General features: G+C 38.9%; 1 protein-coding gene across 1 annotated transcript in view; it reads right to left on the bottom strand.

Moving 5' to 3' along the window:
* Window positions 1-13,931, bottom strand: part of CCBE1 (collagen and calcium binding EGF domains 1) — a 102,110-nt gene that overhangs the window by 74,730 nt on the left and 13,449 nt on the right. The window lies entirely within an intron of this gene.

The following is a 13,931-nucleotide window of genomic DNA, read 5'->3' as shown; positions in this document are numbered from 1 at the left end:
TCCTAACCAACCTGTCAAAGCTTAAGATAATTATCTCAGAAAATACTGGATCAATTAACTCGTAGACCAAAGACCGCCCACAGGCGAGAAAAGTATGTAAGAAAACATCTTATAGGCATTCCTGCTGGCTTTGGGTGGGCACTGAACAAGCTGTATTCCTCATTGCAGTGTCATCTTACAAAGCATCATCAGCATTAGAGGCTAAAAATGGCTTTAAATATGTAATCTGAATTTGGATGAGAAACAACATCCAAGAGACCACTAGTGTGTGAGGATTTGCCTCCCATAGGAAAACCATTAGTAGACTGTGTAATGGACGTAATTTTATCCAAAAATGGAAAGACTAACATCATTCACATAAGGCAAAATTTAAAAAAAACAGCATGTGACAGGAGGATTACGGGTCTATTTGTAGCCTCAATTAATTGTGTGGTATTAGCAAGCCCTTCGGGTAACAATACAACAGCTGAAAGTTGAAGTTGTTCCTTCCAGTGTGACCAAAAACCTCACAAAAAGAGTTTTTAGCCAGTATTGTCTAACATTTTCAGCACAGGGAGTCCTCTTTGGTTTTCAGTTTGCATGCTTATCTACTCTAAATTCATTAATGACTTTTTCATTTCCTATGGCTATGTTAAAAGCCACGAAGTTCATGCTCACACAAAAATCCTCTAGTTAAGAATTTAACTCTGTATTAGTTCAGTGTTAGAAGGAAAAGATCAGACTCTTGGTTATGCCCAAGGAGAAGATGTCTTGGCTCGCCTGGGACATGACTATATTTCCTATCAGACATCTGTCAGGTAGTCATTTATCACAACAAAACCAAAAGCAGGTGTTACAAAACACCTGCTAGACTTCCACCACAAATAAATAATCTAATAGCACACCTTTTAAACGTATATTCAAATTATCATGCAAGCTGTACAAATACTGCGTCTCCACTTTAACAAGAGATGCAATTCCATAGAAACCCATATTGCTAACTCGGAGAGAATATGGTTGAATTATTAACACTTGAACCACACACAATGCATTAGACCTGTACTAGTTCAAAGCTCTCAGCATCATTTTCTTTACAGACTGGGACAGTGCTTGGCTGGCTGGAGATGTCCTGTGGATGTGCATGATGCAATTAGAGAAACAGATTTTCTCCCCCATTTCTAGGCATTACATCTAACGGAAACAGGAGATTATGCTAAACGTTTCTTCACTTTAAAATATTTAGAAATTACATAACTTCAAACCACGATTTTAGAGTTGCATAGTCTAAGCTTCCTTATCAATCAAAGATGAAAAAGTGTGCATAAGAGGCAAATACAAAAGGGTTCAAGGATGCTAGTTTTGTGCACAATTTTTTCATTACACTTAATGAGTTTAAAATTTTGATGTTTAATCACATTTCCCTTTCTACAGTTTGGGTAGTTTTTTCTTTAGTAACTAATTGAAAAGAGATTATATAAAACACAGTTCAATAGTATATATTTTATCGGCACTATAAGCAATCATGTAGAGAGTTGTGTTAAGGCTGGTAAAACACAAACTGCAGTTTGATGACTGCAGAAGAAATTTTCACACCTTGTTAAATATGAGGCTAAAAGTTGCTTGCAATTTCTGCAACCTGGTTGATGATCTCTTTCTGTCTAATTTGATACCCTAATATTTTTCACAGTGTGGATATAAATGAATAGAAACTTTTAACAGAACTTCTACATTCCCTGACATAGCTAAGCAACCAAGCTCCTCACTCCCTGATGGTGTGGAGTCCAAACGTAGAGGGTTTGAAAACGGAAAAATATCTTCTGTGTTTGTGCTCTATGAGAAGGGGAGAGCAGTCAGCTCTGAGAAATCTTAATTCAGTGAATTGTGACTTTGACAAAACACATTCCTGCAGTTTTGTGTTGTCTGGAGCAGAATTCTCCTTTAGTCAGATCTTAAGTGGTTCCCTGCAAGTTTATTCAATATCTCATTTTTTCTTGATAAAAGATTGCAGTTTGGGAAATCTCTTCCCAAGCACAAAACTTTGGAAACATTTCTTGTCTGCTGGCCAGTTACTTTAAGTACCTAAAAAAGAAGCCAGGCACTCTTAAAAGGTAATTATCTCCTGCTGGGCATCTGCCATTAGCACAGAAATTACACCACCAGGCTTTCAGCATTACCTGGAGGCTCCTATGGAAACAAAATTATCGACAACAACAAAAAATTAATATATTCCTTCCCTCTGTTATTTAAAATACATTTAAACAGTGTGAAGTATTGGCATTTGTTTTAACTTCTTTCTTTTTTTGCAGTTTGTTACACATAGCTATGCCTTTTCTTTGGAGAGGATCTCAGAAGTACAGGGACATGGTGGCAGCAGAAAAATAACATGATTATCATCCATCTGTGGGTCATGCTGGTTTCCCAGAGGACACGGAAATCTCATTAAGCTGTGTAACGAAAGACAGTGTACATGGATATTTGTGGCATCCCCAACTGCGGGGCAATTCACACTGAGCTGCAGATGCACAGCTAGACCGTGAGTATGGAAAACAGCTTAATGCCATCAGTGAGCAGGATGGTTTAACGCTTTAGGACACGTATCATTTGAAGACCATGACACTTTTAAATGCAATCAGAGCCATGAAGCCAACTCCAGCTCACAGCTTATCTCACATTTACTCAATTAAATGGTCATTAGGATTTCAAAAGCCACAGCAGATGAGCCAAGCCACTCTCGTGAGGCTATGGGCCATTTACAAGAAATGCACGTTAGGGTCATTTTGAGGAATAAATCATAAGCTAAGCAGAGAAACTGAGAGTCATGAGTTTTACTGAGAAAACCACCACCTTCATAGAGCCCAGCTGAGGCACTTGGCTGGCAGAAGGAGAAGGTGGTTTTAAAGCAGTTCCACATACCACAAGCTACCACGACCATGGAAATCCGACACACCATGTGGAGACAAGGCATTTGACTCCCCATTGTCCTGGATTTTATGAAGAAGTCATCCAAAATGTAAGCAATGCAAACAGGCAGATCTGCGGCTTGGCAGATGGGAGCAAATGGAAAAGGTCCCCTTGATCTGCAAGTATTTGCCTCTCCAAAATAAATGCGTGACAATTCTTCGATTATACAGCATTGTTAAAAACTGCCAATAACACAGGTGTTAAATCTGTTAAAAAAACACATCTCAAAACATATCTTTTTTTAAATGCACGATCTGTTATTTACTAAGTGTTTACTGAAACTGCTGATGTGAATTAAGTGCAAGGTCCCAACCACAGCACACTCCTGGGGCTGAGTGAACGAAGACGGGCAAAGTCAGCCAAAGGAAAAAAACAGAACAGAACCAATAAAAATAGTGTTCCCAGCCCCTACGCAAACTCCATCTGCACGCAAATAGAAAGCTGCATAAATCCGTCCCGAAGCTGCCCCCTGGACAAGCACCTTCCAGCCTGGATTTCGAGTGATGGCCATGTAGACATCTCTGCAGTTCCTGGATCAGCAGAATTTACATTCACAAAAGAAGATGTAGAAACAGGGTATTGCTTGTGAAACATTCATATATTGTGGCAGTAGGGATGATAATTTTGGCAGTAGTCACCACCAAAAGCCAACTTTCTAAGTATCCTTTTTAAGACGAACACTTTAAAGAAGAACATGTTCCGATTTCTTTTATTATTAACAAAAAACAAAGAGAAAAAAATTCTATTTTTTAAAATTAAAATTGTCTCCTTTAAGATCATATATGAACAACATGGGGTAATCACAAAGCAAAACTTGCTACACTGTTATTGAAACTTATCTGCAATTTTCAGTTATAATGGCACTTTTAGTTTTAACTCTCTTTTCCCAGATTCTTTCTGCAGGAGGAAAGCATACCAAGATGGAGTAAGCTGGGAAGTTTTTAACTTCAACCTTAGCCAAAACCTAAAACCAATAAATCTTTTCTGAAAGGAAGCTAAAAAAAAAAATTATCATTTTGCGTTCTCTCTTGAGCTAACAAAGATGTAAAAATAAGATACAACTAGAATGCAGAAATCACAATGCTTCATCTATAACAAAACAGGTTTTCCAGGTTCTATAGAACAGCACTAAACATCTGGCTTTCTGTCACCCAACATATGACAATTTTGACTTTATATACTGAAATCTGAATTAAAAAATACTTTTCAAGTTGTTTCAGACTTCAAATGGTAATCTCACCCAGAGAAACTTCTGGTAGACTCACACAAATGCAATGCTATGACATGGTGCTTTAGGAAAGGATGAAGAGATTTCATTTACAAATATATATTTTAAAATAATAAAAATAGATATAAAAATATATAAGATTACATATGTAGTATATTAAATTTATGATATATATGAGAATGAGAGAGAGAGAGAGCTATATTTAAATATATTTATGCTAAAAGTAAAGCTCATCTTAGGAGCACTTTGCTAAAACCAAACCTTCTCCTGAGTAATCCATAAAGAGAGCTTTTGTATCTGAATGTGTAAAATCCCACTAAGTACAGTGATGCTATCCATATTCCTATCAGTTTCCAAGTAAACTGTATTTGTTCAGACATTTACGGAGACAAGCAATGATGAAAAGCCCATTAAAAAATCCTTTGATCATTCTCTCTAAGCAGAGTTTAAATCATGCCTTACCTATATTTTCAACAAAATCTGACATATTTTTAATTTTCTTTTTCCCTATGAACTGCTTCAACCATTTGGGTTTGTTCAGCTGTTTATGCTCCACAAAAGCATGCTAATCACACAACCGATAAATGCAATCACTTGGGAATTTTGCATTTTCAATTGACTCTCAATAACTCCTACAATTATAAACATTAGGTCATAGTCTCAGAGTCTCTCTTTAAGGAGGCAATATATCCTGGAACACCATTTTCCTTGTGTGGTCTAAGCTCTAAAACACCACTGGCAAAATGTCAGTGAAAACGCAAACAATTTAGGTTTTTATCCCACAGCAAATACCACTTTGTTCCTCAAAACAGATCACTGCTAAGGCTTCGTGGGCACTTAACATAACCTTCCACCCATATCTTCCCCACCCAGTGAGTTTTAATGCCAACTGATGGGAGACGCTGATATCAGCAGGATCCAGGTCCTATTATCAGGGACAGATAGGGTTTAGACTTGTTGCTTGAAAATAAAATATAGTATCCTCAATAAGGATGCTGTGTACTCTCGCTGCCAGCCCGTGGGAAACGTGCAGCAGGATGTAGGGATAATATTTGTGTGGAGGGTGGTTCTGCACACCAAGCCAGAGGTTGTATTCAGGGAGGTTCAGGACAGCTTTCCTCAGACTATGAGTTACCATGTTCACAATGTCCTCTTACAGGATTTACAGCTCCTCTGGATTCCCCTGAATTTGAAACACCACTCGTGTCCTCAGGGCCCCTGTGGTGCTTCCTTTACTTCACTAGTGCTATGTAACAGAAATTAAAAGGACCAGCCTGGTTTGGGGGAAAAAATACCACAACAAAACAACCCAACAAATGTACAAATATCTTGTGTCTAAAAATCCTTTACATGGAAGAGATTGTGAAATGGTAAAAACTAATCTATATTGGAGGAAAAAGCAATTTTTATATCAGATAGCAACAGAGCAATTTTTTTACCCCCAAATCCTGCATTCCTTAGGGATTTAAGAAAACGTAACTAGTTGCTATTTAGAGCACAGAGTTCCTTGCTTGATTTCATTCTGCAGCATGTATTGGGGTCACATTTAAGACAAGTAGAACAGAGGTCCCCAAATCCACTAGAATTACAACTCTTCCCTCATTTTGCCTTTTCTGAAAAATTACAGCAAGCTTACAGCTGTCACTGCTTAAAACACTGTTCTAAGTTCCCTGTAACCCAGGTATAAATTACGGCTATCAGGGATTGTTAAGTAATACAAAGTGCTTCCTGGCCCTGATTTCACATTTGGATTTTCATTTCAGTTCATAGATATGAGGCATCATATATAAAACCTTATTTCTAATATCTCTCAAGAGATTAGAGATAATTTGTGTTCTTCCAATCTTTCCCATAATATTTGGTCTTTTCAGACTTCTCCAAGAAAGTTAATGTTTCTTGAGGTCTCCACCCATTTCTGGTAAATTGTACCCCCTATAGAGATCCCTGCCAAAATCACAGCATGAGATACAGTTATTTTAAGAAATGGAACTATATTTTCAAATCCTGAATGAGACAGAGCAACTGCTCTTAGTCTGTAACAACTAATTACAACTGGATTATTTCCAGGTGTCTTTAGTAGGTGCCACAGCAAAATACATATTCAGGTTCATTTCTATACTGAAAAAGAGAATTAAAAAAAAAAAAAAAGAAAAAAAAGAAAAAGGTAAAATGGGAGGATCAGATAAAACACATAGAACACAACCATCAGAAGTGTTTCCAGCCACCATATCCACCTGAAAAGGTGGCTTAGCTTCTCAGTGACACTGAGGACATCAGTTGCTGCTGCCTTGTGTCTTGTCAAGCTCCACAGGCAGTAGCCCTGGCAACACTCAGGGTATTTAGGCATAGGATTTGATTTATTTTGACATTGCAGTTGGGAACACATTGACCCACAGCAAGTAACTTGATCATAGCAGCATCCTTTCTTTTTTTTTTTTTTTTTAAATAAATTTGCAAGCAACAAGACCAATCAGCTAAAATCCACTAGTTTACTTTTCTGTATAATGGTTCATCTAGTGCATTTTATCTCCTGGCCTTAGACTTGTCAGGTTGTTAAATCCTAACAATTCCCCCAGAATTTGGAAAAAAAATCATTGGTATCGGTTATTGGTATTTTTCCCTTCTCTTTGATCTGTATATAAAGTTACAGAAGCATCACTACATGGCACAAGACTTAACCAAGTACCTAGGTGACTGCAATACTCTAAAATTATCTTCCAGTACCCCTGAGCCCTCCTTGCAGTTAGTGAATAACTCACTCACGTGGTGACTATTTCTAGCATGAAATGTGTCATTAACTCTCAAATATTTGGAAAGCTTGGGCTTCTCTCCATCAAGCAACCAGAATGCCTTTGGAGATGGTCTGCCACTGTGGCTCACAATTGAACTGTCCTTCACTCACGTCCCAGGGACTACAAACATAGTAATAAAAAGGGCAGAATCTGCTCCAGCTCCCCTGGTATTTGTGGTAATGACACTTAAATACAGAATGTAAGGGGAAAACAGCTCTAAATGTTGGGTTGGAAGTTAAGTGGACGGCTGGGACATGTTTGCCTTGATTTCATCCTGTAAATCCTCATTCTGTAGTAAGATCCTACTCATGGTAAAAATCATCTAGATTGAGCAGCTTCTATGCACATGGTGGAAAGTACAGACATCACCTCTCTCTGTCTGACCACTGAGTCATTTAAAACTTGCTGCAAGTTATTTTTCCAAAGACTGCTTCTTGGTTCAGAAGTACATGAAGAAATTCCACAAAGCAGAGAGCTCATTCCAATAACACTAATTACCCTGTCTCAGATCCCTGTTTACAGTACTATGGAAAGGATGTATTTTTTCTTCTTGTGCCCTTAAGCAAACCCAAGGTCTGACCTTGCAGCCTCTGTAACACAGTCACGTCTGTTAGGGAGATAATATCACTCATGTCGCTCCTGTATCAGCTTTCTGCTGGCATCGGTTCAGTTCTTCTTATAAGCAACGATCTCCCTTTTCTCAAACCTCAACTCTTTTGAAGCTTTTATTGGTGTAACTGCTGCTTTCTTAGTTATTCCAGCTTGGGTCACTGGAGAGTCAACCTCCAGGTCAAGTCTTTGCACTGTTACTATTCAGTAACAAGCATCTGTGAAAGTCACCTAAACAAAACAACCCATCTCTTTGCTCTCCTAATGAAAGAAAGCAAACCCAAAATACCCCTAACTGTATGCCAGCAGCCTCCAGATTGGATTTGAACAGGCAGCATGCATACAAAAAGTTCTCTTTTTACATGTGTCTCGAGACATCCAATCTCAAAACTGCCTCTTGGAACAACTTCATAAAGAATAACTGTTCTTTTCTTTAAACAATGCTATTCCCTGAAATTGTATCCCTCAAGATACTATATGCTTGATACTCAGATCCGTGGACCAGGTACTGAGAAAAGCATACTCAAAACATCTCTATCCACTCTCAAAACTGACTACAATAGAATACTGTTAACTAATTAAAAATCTAATTTTTCAAGAATTTATGCACATTGATGACATTAAGGCTCTGACTCCACTTCAGCTTTTAAATCATTCTGTACAAAAAACTCACCATGATTTGAGAGACTGTGATGTTTTTAAAAAGCCCACATTATCTCGCTAGGATTCAGAAGGAAAAGTCAACATTCAGGGCTAGACAAAGCATGTTCTGATCTAAGCGCATTTTAGTTAGCTCCTCGGGAAGACTTTCTATTTAAACACAATTCTGGTTTATAACAAATATTTTCTATATTTCCTTGTTTTGTTTGTTTCCAGGGATATTTGTTCCATGTTAACAATGACTAGGGAGACATTAATAAAGAGACAGCACCATCACAGGATGTTGAGCACAGCTATGGAAGTCATTCAGACAAGAGATAAGATTTCCCACGTTTACTACTTTCAATAACAGAGCTGAAAGCCCAGTCAAAACGCCAGAGAGGAAGGAGCACCAGATACTAAGACACGAGGACACTGGTGACACTGAGGATTTCCAGCCTGCAGAAGTCATCAGTAGTAAAACCTCAACACACTAGTGCAAATATGAAGGGTAGTACGGGTGTCCCTAATGGCTCACTTTTGCTGACCCCAAACACCTCCAGGCTGGAGTAAGCATGACCATGTTCTGGGGTCTGCTGACAAGATGTGAGGGGGGCACTAGCAGTTCCCATGCAAGCTGGGAATACGCTGGCTCAGTCTAGCCAGCTTAATCAGCTTTTTACAAGAATCATAGAATCACAGAATCATAGAATAACCAGGTTAGAAGAGACCTGCTGGATCATTGAGTCCAACCATTCCTATCAATCACTAAACCATGCCCCTTAGCACCTCATCCACCCGTGCCTTAAACACCTCCAGGGAAGGTGACTCAACCACCTCCCTGGGAAGCCTCTGCCAGTGCCCAATGACCCTTTCTGTGAAATTTTTTTTCCTAATGTCCAGCCTAAACCTCCCCTGGCGGAGCTTGAGGCCATTCCCTCTCGTCTTGTCCCCTGTCACTGGAGAGAAGAGGCCAGCACCCTCCTCTCCCCAACCTCCTTTCAGGTAGTTGTAGAGAGCAATGAGGTCTCCCCTCAGCCTCCTCTTCTCCAGGCTAAACAACCCCAGCTCTTTCAGCCGTTCCTCATAAGGCCTGTTCTCCAGCCCCTTCACCAGCTTCGTTGCTCTTCTCTGGACTTGCTCCAGAGCCTCAACATCTGCACACAGGTTTGCAACGTAGTGAAAGTATATGAGCTACAGAGCAGAGGGAAGTCAACTTCTCCAAGTTAGGTGCTTGCATATAAATGCTTGCATGGACCTATCACGATGTCCAGACTTCCCAGTGCAAACCAGTTCCAAACCTAAAAGTCCTATTTCCACATCAATATGGACTACACCTAACAAGATCAATGTCTTAAAGCTTGGTACTCATTGTCACTCAAACAGCTATACAACTTTTAAACCAGGACTGGCTTGTGCCTTTCCAAGAGTGGTGCTGCTTCACTTTATCTCTAAACCATTTCCCTTTTCCCATCATATGGGCTGTATCGGTTTCTGAAAGTCTTGTCCCAGGTGTGACTCTTCATGCTTGCAAGTTAACATCCAGAATTGCACAGGCTGTTTCAGCTGAGGTCTCACCAAGGGCTTACACAGTAGTATTAAAATTTTCTTACCACTACTAAAAATACTTCACTGCATACACTATGTTATCACACTTGTCTTTCTGATTTCTAGCTCTTCATTTTCCTGTACCAGACTTTTCCTCCAGTGTCTTTGCAGCTGATGAGCCTTTTTCTTCCAGCACCACCTCCTGATAGAGACAATTACCTCAATATTCCCACTGGGCCAGATAAATTTATTTTACCTAAAACAAGCTGCCTCTTTAAATGATACATGGAACAGCAAAAGGTTTAGGTAATCCCTGTTGGGGATCAATTCCTGCCAAGTTTTGACCACTATTTATTTTCTCTCATTCCCAGAGATCTAAGTACCAGAGGTGATGATCCACTAAGCAAGAGTGTTAGAAAAGCACAAACATTCCAGCAGTTGCATATATTCCTCTAGGAAAACACTAAAGAAGTCTGCCTGGAGTGACATTTCTAGAGCAGACTGAAAATGCGTGACTTTCTTCCTGAAGACACACACCCCTTGGCTTTTCTGAGACTGGTGAACAAGCACCACTTCAGAGCAGCTCTTCATGGTTCTGGATGACCCAGGGCAAATCCTGCATCAGTTTGTTCTCCAAATTCTAGCAAAATCTCAGAGTTTTCAAAGACATCGTTTCCCCCTCATTTATTCAGATTAATGGGCTTTGTCCTCTTTACTACAGTACTTTGGCAGATTGGGGGTTTCAGGGATGCTCATTCTGTATCTCTGCATTTCCAATTCCAGACACCCTAGCATGGAAATGATCCATAATTAATTTTCTGTTCAAAACCTGTGCATCTTTGTATTTGTGATAAGATCCATGTCTTTAATATCCTCTCAGACTCACCCCACCGTACCACATCACACAGCACACTACGAGGGACTGTAGTGAGGACATTGTAATCCTGCCCTGCTCTGGTGCTGGCTGGGGCTTCTCCCTTCTGGGCATATCCAATTCCTGCTTTGGCAGAGTTACATGTACTCCCCAGACTCCTGATAAGGTTCAAGTGTTCTCTACCTCTACGCCCACTTGCAGCACTGTTTAACACAGTTAAAATATTTGCAAGCAGATAAAAAAGAAAAAGTGGACAGAGGAGATTTGTAACCAGTTGTGAGTTTTTTTTCTTCTTGTCAGTAAGTTACAAGGTGCTACCACATACAGGAATTAACCGACCCTTACTCATCTTTTATCCCCTCTACTTGAGCACAGGTCCTCAGATGGTACATAGGCATCTGCCTCCTACCAAAATGGATTGTGTGAAGCAGCCAAATGGTTTGATGATCCATTCCTTTGGGCCTCACAGGGCTGAGAATAAACTTACACTGATCTTCACAAGACAGTTGTTGATTGTTGCGTTTGTTTGGTTTTTTTTTTAAATTCTGTTTACCTGCAATCAAAAATAACTTTAAAAATATATAGTGAGACAGAAAAGTGCTTAAAAAACAGAACTTAATTGCTCAAGCACAACAACTGCTGAGTTAAATGACTCCTTGTAGAATATGATCAAATTACTTCATGATGAAGGGAACTGTGAGGCATTTCACAAAAGCAGAATTCCAGGGCCTAATCTCATTTTCACTATCATTTAAAGAAGCATAAATCTAGAGAAGTTCAATCAAAGCCAATAGAGACACATGCAATTTTCACTGGTGCTGCAGAACAGGTTTTGATTCTAGCTATACTTTTTTGTTCACAGGCACTAAAAACCAAACACAAGTTACTCCTGCTGTTATGGATAGAACAGTTATTTGCGTAGCATTTTTATGTGCATATGCTGTCATATCTCAACATAAACTTCTTCCAAGAGAATTCATGCTCTGCCATTACAGAGTTTACTATGACGTTGTTAGAACCTTCCTAACATTAACAGTTGAGATGCTAAGTTTATAAATAATTTTCTTTTGTTATGATTTTCAGCTTTATGCTGTAAGGGGAAAAATTGAGGGCTCTGTGGTAACCCGCCATCTGAACACTAACTTCATAAAGGGAATGACTAACCATCCAACTGCAGCCTATGAAAAACCTTGGAGCATTTAATAGAAAAAGTACACTGTGGAAAATCTACTTTTTAAGGAGATTTTTTTAATAAAAGATTTTGTTAGCAGAAGTAATAAACTTTTACTATAAACAATGCAAACAAAAATTAGTAGGTGTCTGTGCCTCTCAAAGACTTGTAAAAATAATGCATTTAGTCTGAGTAAAGTAGGGAAATAAGCTGTCATGCTCTACACGTCTTGTTATTTTTATAGCTGCTACCAAATAATAAAAAAAATAAAAATTTGCACTTACTTGTAAAACTCATGCTTCAGTAAGAAGGGGTGCCAAAAAAAAATTATTCTCTCCAAGAGACTAAGCATTACACTTCATAAAGATACCATTAAAACATTTCAGGGAGTTCCGAATGCTGTATGTCTTCCTACTATGGAGTAAAAGATGGAAATGTGCATTCGAAGACTACCAACTTCATTTTGTCTCCAGTAGCAAGGAAAAATCTTGAAATTTATTACAGTCTGCAGTTTAGCCATTTAAAAAATAAAATCTATTTTGAACAGAGGCTAGTGTCTACTTCTGTATCTATCAAGAACTGCTCTTCCAAAGAAGCCCTGCTCACAAACAGATTTATTTTCATGCTATATAAATGGACTATGTATTTCCTACAAAAGATTTTTTTTTTAAAAAGGAGTAAAGTATCTTTTGATTCTGTTATTGATACCCAGTCTCAGAACTTACATTTGACTGAGGACTTCCAGACCCAAATTTTGGAAGCCTCTGCTTCTCTTTGCAATCATCACAGGGCAACTTGGCGCGATGCAAGGACTCACGGTCCAGGTCTTCCCCACAGCAGCCCTATTTAGTTAACAAGGCAACTCAGAGGTGGAAGGACTACTGAAACTCACACTCTCAAGTGTTTCACACAAATACCAATCACCTGCCTCCAGAGTAAGATACGACACAGACTTTTCCAGATCTTTGATGCTGCTTTGCACCTTTTTTTTCCACATGCATCCCACTGTAGCAGGCAGGATACTGAGTACTTTGAAACAGTCAATCTTCTTGCAACTGAGGCTGGATTTTAGTAATAAACACTTGCTGTAACTTTTCATCCTCTGAGACATTATATTTCCAAGAAGCACAGTCAAGACAGCATTTAATAAAACGGACTGTTATATTAATTTGGCTCTTTCTTCCAAAAGAGAAGACCTACAGAGCAAAGCACCAGATCGGACAATATGGATTACAGCCAGGGTCTTCAGTCCTAGGACACAATTAAAAGGAATTTCTCCTCTATTTCCATCCTGAAGATACATTTGCCCTACACTAAATCTTTGATAAGTCCTTAAAGAAATTTTCTTGGAACAATTTTCTTTTCATTGGAACAACTTGTAACTGTAATGGCTGCAAGGTCAATGAAAATGTTTGAAGTCTCTTTTTCCTGGTACTTAAAAATATCCAGCAGTCCATATTGCAAACGAGGATGTGAAAATAAACATATGTGTACATGTTAGCCATTCTTGCTGCTGACTACTTGTTTTCTGCTGCTCTTTTCACTCTACTACAGTTATTTTCACTGGAGATGTTCCAGTGATGTACCATTAGCTTACTCCCACTGTGGAAATACTCTGGATATTTTTGCAACATAAGAAAACATCACAAAAATCTAATTTGTCTCTCAGTGGATATGAAAAAATATACTTCAAAAAGGGGAGCATTTTTTCCTCTTATCTCAAACAGTAGCATTTTGTTGAACTGGAATGACAACAAATCACCATAAGCAAACAAAGTCCAGCAAGTTATTTGAAGATTCGATTTATGACGACCTTCTTCGCTATAACAGTAATACAACATCTTCAGTATAAGCTATCAAGTTCCTTTGTCTGTGAGGCATAAATTAGGCTTTTTCCTCCATTTTATAGCTGGAGAAGCAGATAATACTGACATTGGTAGTAAACAATAGCACGTAACTAAAGGCAGTATTTGGCACGATACATCTCCTTGAGGAGCACAGAAATTTAACCCAGGATCTAGAACTACAACTCAACTGCTGGCACGTCTGTCCTAAGGTTAAACAACATTGCCTCCCAGGATCACAGTGCTCCCACTGATGTAAATCTAGAGGGGCACTGTCAAGTACCCC

The sequence above is a fragment of the Phaenicophaeus curvirostris genome, chromosome Z (assembly GCF_032191515.1).
Source record: "Phaenicophaeus curvirostris isolate KB17595 chromosome Z, BPBGC_Pcur_1.0, whole genome shotgun sequence".
In the NCBI taxonomy this organism is placed as follows: domain Eukaryota; kingdom Metazoa; phylum Chordata; class Aves; order Cuculiformes; family Cuculidae; genus Phaenicophaeus; species Phaenicophaeus curvirostris.
This window is presented reverse-complemented; position numbering and strand designations above follow the sequence as displayed.